The sequence below is a fragment of the Apodemus sylvaticus genome, chromosome X (assembly GCF_947179515.1).
Source record: "Apodemus sylvaticus chromosome X, mApoSyl1.1, whole genome shotgun sequence".
In the NCBI taxonomy this organism is placed as follows: Eukaryota; Metazoa; Chordata; class Mammalia; order Rodentia; family Muridae; genus Apodemus; species Apodemus sylvaticus.
The window spans coordinates 147,373,323-147,387,122 of record NC_067495.1 but is presented as its reverse complement, the minus strand read 5'-3'; the positions used below and the strand labels follow the sequence as shown (position 1 = coordinate 147,387,122).

At 37.3% G+C, this 13,800-nt stretch overlaps 1 pseudogene; it reads right to left on the bottom strand.

The window, feature by feature from the left end:
- The window catches only part of LOC127674731 (peptidyl-prolyl cis-trans isomerase A-like), a 15,764-nt pseudogene extending 5,507 nt beyond the window's left edge, over nt 1-10,257 (bottom strand).
- Between the last annotated feature and the right edge of the window lie 3,543 nt (nt 10,258-13,800).

Below are 13,800 nucleotides of genomic sequence, written 5' to 3'. Positions count from 1 at the left end.
AACCCTCCCTTATCAGTCATTAATCATGACATTCTCACCAGGCATGGCCACAGGTCATCAAAACAGTTCTTCAGTTGGTGTGCCCCTTCCCAGGTAACTCTAGGTTGTGTCAAATTGACAGTCAAAACTAACCAGGAGAGCATTTCTCTCCATTTAATAAAATACATGAATTTCTTACAGTAACTTTTGTAACTTTGGCAATAATGCATATTTGCTTTTTAAAGGTAGACCTAAGTGTTTCATATTTGCTGGTACAATCATAAATGGAATTGGGCCATAAATTGTAGCTTTCCTATATGTATTGCTGATATATAGAAATGTGATCAATTATTTCTTGTGTTGAATTCACTTATTAATTCTTGGTTTGTTAGATGATTTGTGAGGATATTGCACATAGAGAATCATGTCATCTTCATCTAGAGACAGTGTTCTTTCTTTCTTTCTTTCTTTCTTTCTTTCTTTCTTTCTTTCTTTCTTTCTTTCTTATCACTATGTATTTTATTTCCATTTCTTAGCTTATCAAAGTGGTTAGGGCCTTTCAGTACTATGTTGAGTAAAAGTGCAGAGAGCAGAGAGCTTGAACTGTTCCTGATCAATTGTAGGGGGCAGTAGTAAATCTTACAAAACTAAGTAGCGATAGCTTATTGTAGATATGCAGATGGTAATACAGTTTCAGAAAAGATAAGTTTTACTACTCTATATCATGCTAGTCTATATTTCAACAGCAAAATATTAAAACAAAAGTGAAAGGGGCTTATAGAATAAATTGGAGAAATAGTATGAGACTCTAGCCTAGATCAATGTGCTCCAAGAGAGAATCTAGATTGAGAGAATCTACTGCTTCTTGGCCACAGCAGCCAGACAGAATATTTGTGACTCGAACTGAAGATTGGAAGAAATGGGGGTGGGGATAGGTCTTTGGCTATAACAGTGCACAGGAAACTGCCTGTGCCATCCAGCATATCAACGGGCTTCGCAAGCACCCGGCCCAGATGTGTCAGGCCTATAGACACAGACCCTTTTATGAGGCTTGCTCAATGGTTGTCTGTGAGCCAAGGGTTGCCCAGCTACCCCCTGGCCAGGGGCATGCTGGGTAGTTGCCAACCAATGACGGGGTTCACACTCTCCAGACTTTGCCCTGCCTTCATGTTGATTGGAAAGTATCTTCTACAACATAAGTGTCCCAGGATACTGCAAGCATAGTTGCTGGCTGGCAGGGCTCAGGCTACTCTTCATTGTCTGCAGGCTATGGGCATTGAGCACTGACTCAGAAAACATTTACTGAGAAACCACTAAGTTCAGAGTAACACAGCAGCCTATCGGGAAAGGCAGAAGGAAACAACATCCATAAACACAACTTGGTTCAAACCCCAATCAAACGCTAAGGACAGGAGACCTGGTAAGGAAGAACCTACAAGAAGGGATAGGGTCAGGCATAGGCAGAGCATCATGAGAATGGGAAAAGCAGTCAGGTTATGGAGCCAGCTGGATGCAGACTTGTGGAAGGGGGACAGTGTATGAGAAGGAAGTAGGAGAGGGATAAAGACAAGTTGGAATCCCAATGGGGGAGAATCTGCAAAGCTAGCTAAAAGGCTTTCAAGTGAAATTGTATTTTTGGGCAAAGTGCACGGAAGAAACATATGATGAGTAATAAAACAGTGGGGTGATTTTTGACTTCCAACCATCTTTCATGAAAACACTCTGATGGTATCTGTTATCACTGCACATTTCACACACAAGCAATTTAAAGCCCTGCCATGATTAATGATTCAATTAAGTCACAGGCACAGACTCTGAGGGGACATGCGCAAGTACATGTTTAATGTCAAACTGCACCCATATCTCAGGCCTCTGCTACAGAGCTGCTCGCTGTTCAACATAGATGCTATTTCATCATATTTGAATATGATTTGCCCCTAGTAAAACTCATATTGAGGTGTGCTTTCCAGAGAGCTAGTGTTTTTGAACAGGTGGAACCTTTAAAAGGTAAGGTCTAATTGGAGGTAATTATGTCACAGTGACACCATCCTTGGAAAAGATTAATGTCCTATTTCATATAAGTGGGTTGCTGTGAGAACAAATTGTTACATGTTTATCCCTGGCATTTGTCCTCTTCTACAGGTGCCTGCTTGTCACTCTCACACATGATGCCATCCGCCCCTTGTGTCATGAGACAACAGGAGGCCTTTACATTTTGCTATATTCAGATATCAGACTTCTCTACCTCCCAAAGTGTGAGCTATACAAACTTCTTTTCTTTGTAATCTACTTAGCCTTGACACAAAATAAATGAAGACACACTAAACAGTTTATGCAGTAAAGCAGTCATGCTGGACAGACAGTACCTGCACACCTGTTGGATTTGCCATGGTGCAAAGCTAAGCCATTTGCCCTAGAAGAAGACACATGGCCAAATGACGGACATTAACTCCACATGAGATGCTTTTTACCTGATGGTAAGAGGTAGTCCAGACATCTAATTACATTCTTTTCCCCCCAATTACTTTCATAATAAGATAAATGAAATAAGTACCAACTCATAATAATACAGACCACTATATAGATGCACATATCACTGAACATTAATTGTGAACCAAGCATTTAAAAATCCATTGCCTCATGGCATTTTACCACAAACCATGTAGAATTGACCCTGTTATTCTACAGGAATACCTCAGAGCTTTCTGTGTATTCTTTTTTTTTTTTTTTTTTTTTTGTAATCAACACTGGAATAACAATAAATTTGTAGGAAAAGGCAAATTGCACTACATAAAGATCTCCTTATTGTTTATCCAGTTCCCCAAACTTTTTACATTTTGTGTAACTAAAGGACAGTATCAAAACTAGGAAATAGGCACTGATACAACCTGTATATTGTGTGTCATTTGATCATATGCATAGAGTCCTACAACTATCTCCATAATCAATATTCAAAGCTGTTGCAACACATATACCCCCTCAAACACACTTATCCTTGACACCCAGGAATCTGTTATTTTTCACTGTCATTTTTATGTACAGCTTTCACTCTGAAGTTGGTTATTATTTTGCATATAGTACCATGCAATTGAGCTTTATCTGAGCCACTGCATGTGTCATCAGTTCAGTTGTGGTCACTGCTGAATTGTAAGCTGTGGCATAGATGTACAATAGTGCTTTAACTATTGACCCATTAAAGAATACCTGCTTCTTTACAGTTTAAGGTTAGTGGATTTTGTGAAATAATTTTGTGGATTCTTGCATCTAGACTTATTTTCTAAGAATAACTTAGTACAAACTTCTTAGACTCTTTCCTTGTTTTATGTTTTTAAATTTTCTTTTTGTATAATCTATATAACTTATTTACTAGATATGTACTCCCATAATTTTTTCTTTAAGTTTATATCATGTTTTCCATCTTCTTAATATTATCTGTTATGAGCAAAAAGTGTTTAGTTTTATACAAATCACCTATTCTATATTTGTGTATGTGTGTGTATTCATATACATGTAACTGTGAGTAGGTGTGCACATGTATACTCATGTGTGGATACCAGAGGACAACCTTGGTTAATGTATCAAAGGAGCTATGTCTGTTTTTGTAGACAGGGCCTCTCCCTGAGACCTGAGGTTTGCCAATTATACTAGAATCACTTGTCAGAGAGCTGCAGGGACTGGGATTACAAGTGCATGCCACCACACCTGACTTTCTATGTGTAGGCTGGGACCCACTTTGCTACAAATACTTTATTGATTGAGCTATATCCTTGGAAAGAGTTTATTTTCTTTTTTATATTATTTACTTTGTGTATGTATGTGTGGACATATTGTACTGGGGTACATTTGTGGAGGTCAAAGAATAACTTGTGAGAGTCAGTTCTCTCCAACATCTTTCTACCTCCACTCCCTACCTGCCCCCACATACTTTCATAAAGGCTCTTGAAAATCAGAAAGAGCTTTTGGACTTTGCCATGTGAGTTTTTGCATTGATCAGTATTATCTTTCTACCTTGGAATATTGCTAAACCAATTACTACACTGACTGGCAAAAGTGAACCAGATTCACACAATTGGAGTAAACCTCAGTCAGTCATGATGTATCAACAATGTTACATATTGTTTAATTCTCTTGCTAACATGTTTTTAAAGAATATTTTTATTTCTGAGACCTACTGAAGCATAGATCTCTTTTTGTTTATACTGTCTTTGCAGCTTTGGGAGCCAATAGAATTGGCTCATTAAATGGGTTTGCAAAGATTTTGTCCTTTTCTGTTTTCTGGAAGAGACTATGTTAAATTGCTCTTAATTAGTCTTCTGCCTTTGATAGCATTCCTAATTTCAACTATCTGGGCCTAGATATGTTTTTCTCAGAGCATTTTAAACCATGAATTCAGTCACTTGGACATAAAACATATTTAATTTGTATTGAACAGCTTTTTTAAGTTTTCATTTTTCAAGAACTTGCCTATTTTCTCTAAATTGTTAAAGTTTTACATATAGAAATGTTCAGAGTTTCTCTTTATTGTTCTTTGTATCATTCTTGATGTTTATTAATGATATATTCTCACTGGTTTTTCAGTCAGTAGTTAGACATTTGTCACCTTTTATTGATCTTTACAGAAAACAAGCTTCTTGTTTTGTTGATTTTTGTCTTATTTTCAAATTTAATTTTATTGATTTCTATGCTTTATTATTTCCCCCATCTTGCTTTGGTAAGTTTTTCCAGCAGGAACTTGAATATCTGACCCCAGATTCAAAGTGAGACCGTCTCTTCTTTGTAGTATACACTGAGTGGCTCAAATCACCTTCTCCTCACTGCTTTAGCCATGGCTTCATTTTCATGTATTTGGATTTTTTCCTTTATTCTTTGTGGTCACAGTTCACAGAATATGTTCTATATAATTTCAGTTATTTTATTTTGAATGTGAGGAGGTTTGTCTTTTGTCTCAGGATAGGACCTATTATGGTGAATGTTCTGTAAGTACTTGAAGAGGATGCCTCTTCTGCTGTTGCTAAGTGAAGTGTTATATAAATGCCAATTAGATCTTGTTAGATGATAGCATTACTGATTTTTTGCCTAGTTATTCTATCAATTGGTGAAAAAGTAGTGTTAAGGTCTCCAATCATAATTGTGGATTTGTCTACTTCTCTTTGTGAAACTAAATATCATTTTGCTTCACATACTTTGCAATGTTATTTAGTTATTCACATTTAAGCTACATGTATTTTGATGTATTGATCCTTTCATTAATTTGCTTTGTCTCTAGTGATTTTCTTTGTTTTGAAGTCTACTTTATCTTATATTAACTTAGTCACTCCCATTTTACTTTGAGAAATGTTTGCATGATACTGCTTTTCCATTGTTTCATTTTAGCTTGCCTCTGTGTGTATGAGAGAGAGAGAGACAGAGACAGGGACAGAGAGCATGTGTGTGCATGCACATGCATTTGGAAATCAAAAGACAGCTTTGAAGGGATGTCATGTAGGTCTCAGAGATCACACTCAATACTTCAGGTTTGGCAGCAAGTACCTTTACCTGCTGAACCATCTTGCTTATATTGTTATACTGAAATATATTTCTTTTAGACAACAATTAGTTAGGTCATGTTTCTCAAACAATTTTGCCAATATCTGTGTTCTTAGTATGTGTCCATTTTGTAGTATAATTTCTTCAAAATATCTGTCTCTATAGTGTTATAGTGGTTTCCTAGGCCTTATACCATATAGATCTGCTGCTGTATTGCAACTTGCTGGTGTCATACTTTTCCAGTTTCAGTATGATATAGATAACTTGACCCCATTTATCTTTCTCTACTCCCCATTCTTTCCTACTGCAGTGATCTTAAACTTGTCTATGTATTACAAATTCTACTTTGACTAGATCATAACCTTAACTTTCATCATCAATATAGAATAGAAAAGTTCAGAGACGCAAATATTGCTTTATATGTCATTCTCAGTTGCCCTTCATTCCTGATTTCTCATTTATTTTCAGTACAGAATTTCTTTTAGACATGTTTAGGTTATCTGTGCTCATAAAATGCTCTCTTGATTTTCTTTTATTAGAGTGTGCTCTCATAATTTTGAATATAAAAAATTCTGTGTTGACAATTCTTTTGAATGCTTAAAAAATGGTGTGCCAATCATTTAGGTTTCTATGCTTTCTGAAGAGAAGTATCCCAGTGTTCAAATAGTTTGATTTTACTACAGACTGAATATCCATGACTCATTAACATATTGATACTTAATGCCCATTATCAAGGGATAGAGTCTCACCAAAGTAATTAGAATGCTAATAGTGAAACTTCCATGAATAAGAAGGGCCAACAGAAACCTTGCCTTCTCTTGCTACCATGAGAGTATACAGAAGAAAGCTAACCATGTTAAAACTTAAAGGAAAAAAAACTTAAAGAAGCTTCCCTGGAACCTCTTCATAATGACCCACCTATCTCAGATATCCTAGACTCTGGAATAATGAAAAATACATTTCTATTCTTTAAGCTGTTTCATTTACAGTATTACAGTAGATAGAACTGACCAAAATCCAGCACTTTAGGTAATAAGATTTCTTCCTTACTTTTAGTTTTATGTCATTGAAATATGCTTGTGTGTCAGCATTGATTTGCTCTTCCCTGAGACTTTAGGATCTTCTTATTGCTTCTGATTACACAACATGTCCTCGAGGCTCTGTTCTTTCCTCAGTGGCTTTCGTTCTATTATTCAGATTTGGTGGTTACTCTTGCTTTGCCCTCAAATGTACTGACTGTTTCCTTTATTCCCTCTATTCCAGCTATTAAATAGACCTACTGAGTCCTTTAAAACTTTGCTTTTTTAGATTTGTAGTCTTAAGAATTTAATGTGGTTATTATTTCATCTTCTATGTCATTACCAGGACTTTTCCTATTTCAGTTGTTTCAAAGCTATTCATAGCTGTTCATTTAAATGTATTTTACAATGCTTATTTGAAAATTCTTGTCAGATAATTCTAACAACTCTGTTATCTGCATGTTAACAGCTGAATATTGTCTTTCCTCATTCAAGTTGTGATTGACCTAGTTCTGACAAGTGACTTTTAAAATGTAACCTGGATAGCTGGAATGTTATGTTGAGATTCAATTTTTCATTAAATTAGTTGCCTTCCTAGAGTGGATTATGCGGATCAAGGTGGTGGGGCTCACTCTTTTTCCCTGTGTCCTATTAATAGCACTCCTGCAAAAGCACATTGCCATGCCAAGTATGACAACTTATACCTTTAGTCCTGGCACTCAATAGGAAGGGATAGATAGATTGCTGTGTGTTCTAGGCTAGCCCGATCAAGCCAAGGGAAGGCTATAAAGGAGATGCTGTCAGAGAGAGAGAGAGAGAGAGAGAGAGAGAGAGAGAGAGAGAGAGAGAGAGAGAGACAGAGACAGAGACAGAAACAGAGAGACAAAGAGAAAGACTTGCCAATTATATCTCCTTGTATTGAGTTGAGGTTGCTGTGGGTGGAGATAGAAATTCCTCATCCCACTGGCTCTTATGAGAGATAACAGGGTGCTAACTGACATGTCATCTCACTGTGAATTTTCTACCTGGTCATTCTTACATTATAGGGTGTTAAGAAGATAGCAAGGTTTTTTTTTTCTTGTTTGGCTGTACCAAACAAGAAAGAAAAAACCTTGCTTATACAACGAGTAATATTTTTAAAAAATGCCATTGCTCTGTTAGGTCAATTTTTATAATCTTTTCTCCCTTTTATAAAAATGAAAATTTATTAATTTATTTCACCATTTAGAGATGAGTAAACGTTAGTCACAAAAGAGAAATGGAAAAAGAACTGGAAGACATAATTTGCAAAGAAGACATACAATTAGAATATAATTATATAGCAATAATGCTGAGCTCTTCAATGATCAAAGATAGAAAAGCATATACTAAGTTTTTTCAACAAACATAAGTTTCCCTTACATCTGAGAAACACTCAGAACACCTAATCCCAACAGAGATGCAACAAGGCACTTTCAAATGTCAATGCAAACAAACAAAAATTAAGGAGATCCTCTTTTTAAAAAACATTTATTTTATGTAGAATTGCATGCATAAATACTGTATTTACATTATTTCACTCCATATTTTCTTTTTTTATTTTCTTTTTTAAAATTTTCTATATTCTTTGTTTACATTGCAAATTCTTTCCCCTTTGCCAGTTCTCCCCTCCCCATATGTCCCATAATCCCTTTTCTCTCCACCCATTCTCCAATCACTCCCCCCCTTTTCTCTGTCCTGGTACTCCCCTACAATGCTGGATCAAGTCTTTCCAGGATCAGGGCCCTCTCCTTCCTTCTTCATGGGAATCATTTGATATGCTAATTGTGTCTTGAGTATTCAGAGCTTCTGAGCTAATTAATATCCACTTATCAGTGATTACATTTCATGTGTATTCTTTTGTGATTGGGTTACTTCACTTAGGATGATATTTTCCAGTTCCAACCATTTGCGTAAAAATTTCATGAATCCATTGTTTTTAATTGCTGAGTCGTATTCCATTGTGTAAATATACCACATTTTCTGTATCCATTCCACCTTTGAGGGACATCTGGGTTCTTTCCAGCTTCTGGCTATTATAAATAGGACTGCTATAAACATAGTGGAGCATGTGTCCTTATTAAATGCTGGGGAATCCTCTGGGTGTATGCCCAGGAGTGGTCTAGCTGGGTCCTCCGGAAGTGTCATGACCAGTTTTCTGAGGAACCACCAGACTGATTTCCAGAGTGGTTGTACCATCTTACAATCCAACCAGCAGTGGAGAAATGTTCCTCTTTCTCCACATCCTCGCCAACACCTGCTGTCTCCTGAGATTTTAACCTTGGCCATTCTGACTGATGTGAGGTGAAATCTCAGGATTGTTTTGATTTGCATTTCCCTAATGACTAATGATGTTAAACATTTCTTAAGGTGCTTCTTGGCCATCCGAATTTCTTCAGGTGAAAATTTTTTGTTTAGCTCTGTACCCCATTTTTAATAGGGTTATTTGGCTCCCTGGGGTCTAACTTCTTGAGTTCTTTGTATATATTGGATATTAGCCCTCTGTCGGATGTGTGTTGGTTGCCGTTTTGACCTTTTGATGGTGTCCTTTGCCTTACAGAAACTTTGTAATTTTATGAGGTTCCATTTGTTCTTGATCTTAGAGCATAAGCTATTGGTGTTCTGTTCAGGAAATTTTCTCCTGTGCCCATGTCCTCAAGGTTCTTCCCCAGTTTCTTTTCTATTAGCTTCAGAGTGTCTGGTTTTATGTGGAGGTCCTTGATCCACTTGGAGTTGAGTTTAGTACAAGGAGATAAGGATGGATCAATTGCATTCTTCTGCATGCTGACCTCCAGTTGAGCCAGCACCATTTGTTGAAAAGACTATCTTTTTTCCACTGGATGTTTTCAGCTCCTTTGTCGAAGATCAAGTGACCATAGGTGTGTGGGTTCATTTCTGGGTCTTCAATCCTATTCCATTGATCTACCTGCCTGTCACTGTACCAATACCATGCAGTTTTTAACACTATTGCTTTGTAGTATTGCTTGAGGTCTGGGATACTAATTCCCCCAGAATTTATTTTGTTGTTGAGAATAGTTTTAGCTATCCTGGGTTTTTTGTTATTCCAGATGAATTTGAGAATTGCTTTTTCTAACTCTATGAAGAACTTATTTCACCCCACATTTTCTACCCTCCAACAGTTCCTATGTACCCTCCACTCCATTTCAACTTTATTACCATTTCTTTAATTATTATTATTATACATACACCCATATACATATATATGCATATGTAAAAATAAAGCCTGATGAGTCCATTTAGTGTTGCTCATATGTATATGAATTTAGGGCTGAACGTTTGAGATCAGGTATCTTATCTCTGGAGAAAACCGAATCTCTTACTCTCAGCAGCCATTGCTTGCTAGCAACTATCCATATAGGTGAAGTGGAAGTCTTTGGATAAGTCAGGTGATATATACTAACATGCCATTTTGCTAAGACAGACTGATGTGGTATTTTATTGAGGCAAGACCTGTGTGTGGGGGAGCATGTGATGTTTGGAGAGAGTATAAAAAGGGCTCAACAGACAGGGATGGTGCGCTTGTATATCAATGCAATGCTTTGTTGGTTTGCTTCTTTGTCTTGCTGATCTTTGTTTCATTGAGAGAGGCACAGCAGAGTACTTCTCTGCTGGTTCTGGTTGCTCCTGTTGACTCTTGCCTATTCCGTGGAGGCCTGATGGTTTCTGCTGGATTAGGCTGCTGCTGCTGATTCATGTTTGGTATCCTGAAGTTACTGAACTCAAAAGCTCATATCCTGACAAAACGAGATTGGAATCACTTCTAAGAATTACTTCTAAACAGGTCTATATTCCCTTGTCCTATTTACCATCATTTCTCTCCTTCCTTTGGATGGTGAGGTAGTGAGGGGGGTCGAAGCATTTAAGAACCCTTATTAAAAGTAAGTTTTAAAAAAGCTCTAAACCTACATCTAGGAGGAGGACCTTGTGAGATCTTACCCATAAACATTGAGGTATTGTCATGTAGGACTTGTTTGAGCTACTTGTGATATGGGACTATGTTAAGATTTCATAGATACAGCATTCCTATCATATCTATAAGATTCTAGACTCCTGCTGAATTCCTGGATCTCTTTCTGTATGCTCTTCTTTGATTTTTTCTCAGCATTAGCATAGGATTGAAATTGTGTTATAGTTGTAACATTTGGGATGGGCAACCCACAAATAGTTGTTCTCTGCATTTGACAGTTGTGTATTTCTGTGATGGTCTATATCTACTGAAAAGGATGTTTCTTTGCTAAGGTGTGAGAAATGCACATGTCTGTGGATATAATAAGTATTTGTATTGCAGTTGCAAATTATACTGGTTTATGAAAGTGTCCTTAGTAGGTTTTCCTCTAAGATCCATGATCTCACTAGCTAGTGGTACTCAGCTAGGTTTAAAATGTTACTCCTGCTGAGCAAATTTTAATTCCAACAAGATATCTGTTGTTTACCCCCAAAATATAAATATCATTATTGCAACCATGGGGATACTTGACCATGCTGGCCATTATTGTGGTTCATATGCTTTATAGCCAGGTAGGACTATTCACTGAGTCTTGTCCTTGACAGCTTTCACAGCAACTTCCAATTAAATGAGAGATAGTCCTAAGAAAGGAGCTTCCTAGATATTTCCTACTCAATTCTTCCAAACCTTATGTAGAGTGTGTGGCATCTTCAGAAATATGGTCTTTAAGTATTATGAAGAAATCAAGGTCAAGAATAGCCTGTAGTGTTTTGAAGTCTTTTGGACTCCTCCAATTAACAACTCAAAGGGAGGCTTCCTATGCATGACACCAAGGGTTTATTAGACCATCTATGACTTTTTGAGTGGAGCATTATCACCATAAATATTGTAACTTCATTCAAATTATTTATAGAAGTATATAAATATACTCATGCATTATATATGTATTTTAAGTAAGCAAAAAAAAAAACCCTAGTGTTCTTTATCCTTGCCCTCTTGTCTTCCTCAATAGAACTCTCCCTTCCCTTCCCTTTCTAAGATAAATCCATTTATGCTGGTTCAGTTTTGTCAACTTGACACAAGCCTAGACCTGTCTTGGAAGTCAGAATCTCAATTGAGAAAATGCCTCCTTCAGATTGGCCTGTGTATCATTTTCTTGATTAATTGAGTACCAATTTGGCTTGTACTACATGTAAGCAGGTGATTCTGAGTTCAGCAAAGGAGGCTGAAAAGCCACAAGGAGGAAGTCAGTAAGCAGCACCCCTCCATGGCTTCTGCCTTTTTTTCTACCACTACATCCCTGCCCTGACTTCTCTAGGTGATGGTGATGTGAGAATTCTAAGATAAAATAAATCCTTTCCTCCCCAGGTTGCTTTGACCATGGTGCTTACCAGAGCAATGGAAATGTAACTAGGATGCACCCCTCTGTTTTTCTCTTCTCCCCCTTCATATCACCTGTATCCTGTATACCCTTCCCCTCTCTCTAGGGATCTTTCTCTTGCCACATGGTCCTTTTAAACTTTCATGATTTATGAGTTTATGTAGTCATTTGATCAGGAAAAGATATGTCTTGTTTGTTTATTTGCTTTTGAGGCTTTGTTTTAGTTTGCTTATTTTTACTTTTAGAATTGAATCAATTAAATTTTGTTCTGCTTAGGGTTGAATCTAGGGTCTTGTCTATACTAGTCAAGTGCTCTGCTACAGAGCTACATAGACAGGTACTCACTTGCTTTCTAACTGTCTAGTGAGTATTCAAGATTGGAAGTATCTGTAGTACCATGTCTGGAAAATGTGAGGGACCACAGGGGAAAAAAAACATCAAAATCAATGACAATGTCCCTAGACAATTCTTTCCACCTTTTGAAGTTCTGTTGTTATTTTGATTGTTGGCGATTGCCACAGATGGTCCTGTTATACCATGGCCAGGCATGAGAGGAACAATAGTAAGAGAAGCAAACCTATACCAGAAACTGAGACTTCTCAGTGCTCCTTATGTATTATCTCATTTCATCCATACAACAATAGTGTGAAACAAATACTAGTATCTCTATTTGTGCTGGCAACTCAACTGGGTATGGAACAATCTAGGAAACATTCTTTAGGGATATATGTACGGATATTTACAGAGAAGATTAACTGAGGAGGGAGTGCCCCCTATTAATGTAGGTTGTACCATCCCATGTGATGGGTCCAAGAATGAATAAAAAGGCAGGTGAAGAAGGCAAACCAAGTACCGACTTTGATTTCTCTATGCTTCCTGATTTTAGGCAGAATGTGACTGTCTCATACTTGCATCTCCCTGCCTTTCCATTATGAAAGACTACTATTTCTTAAATCATGGGTAAAACTAAACTCTTCCTCCCTTAAATAGCATCTGCCATGAATTTTGTTACTGCAGTAAGAAAAGTAATATATACTAAGATAATTTAGAGTTGGAATTAAGGTCAACCTAGTAATATGTATCTCATGATGAAAGTTTCCCTTGACCCAAGAACAAGCAAATTGCAATGGGAGCCGAGGAAGATAAATAATTCCTTGATGACAAAGAACAGTTAATAAACCAAATGGGCATAGCCATTTCCTGAGAATCTCCCCTAGCTTGAACAGAGTTCATCAGTGTATATATCCTGCTCTCAGGGAAGGCCTCCTCAGGGAGGAGTTGACATTGCACTAAGCCTTGAAGGCTAGTGGATTACCATAAGAAGAGAAAGAGGCAAAAATACTTTTACCTGGATGGAACAGTATAAGTCATATTAGAGAACCTAGAATGAACAGAGAACTCAAGGGGAACTGAACGTTGGAGACAGGTGTAGGTGGAGATGGTAAGATCAAATCACAAATGCTCTTGATTGACAGACACAGGATCTAGGGCTCAGTGCACATGAACAATGCATACTGATTAGATGTAAGGTCTCAATGGATTTAGGACAGCTGTATGCATCTCTTCTTTCCTGTGGCTTCTGGAAGAACAACTTTAACCTCAAGAATTTAGTCTCTGAACATATATTAAAGCCTCAAATTATTTATTTATTGTATATTTACGTATATCTGTGAATGTGGTCTATATACATGTGGTGCGTGCATAAAACTGTGTGGGGATGACAGAGAAGGGCTTTGAGTGTCATCTGCTATCACTTCCCATCTTATTCCCTTGAGGCAGGATCCCTTTCTGTACCTGGAACTTATGCTCTCCTCTCTCTCCCGCAAGCCTGACATCAGAAAACACCAGTGGTCTTCACCTATCACATCACTGTCACTGAGGTTGCAAGTGTAGCCACACCTAGCTTGTTT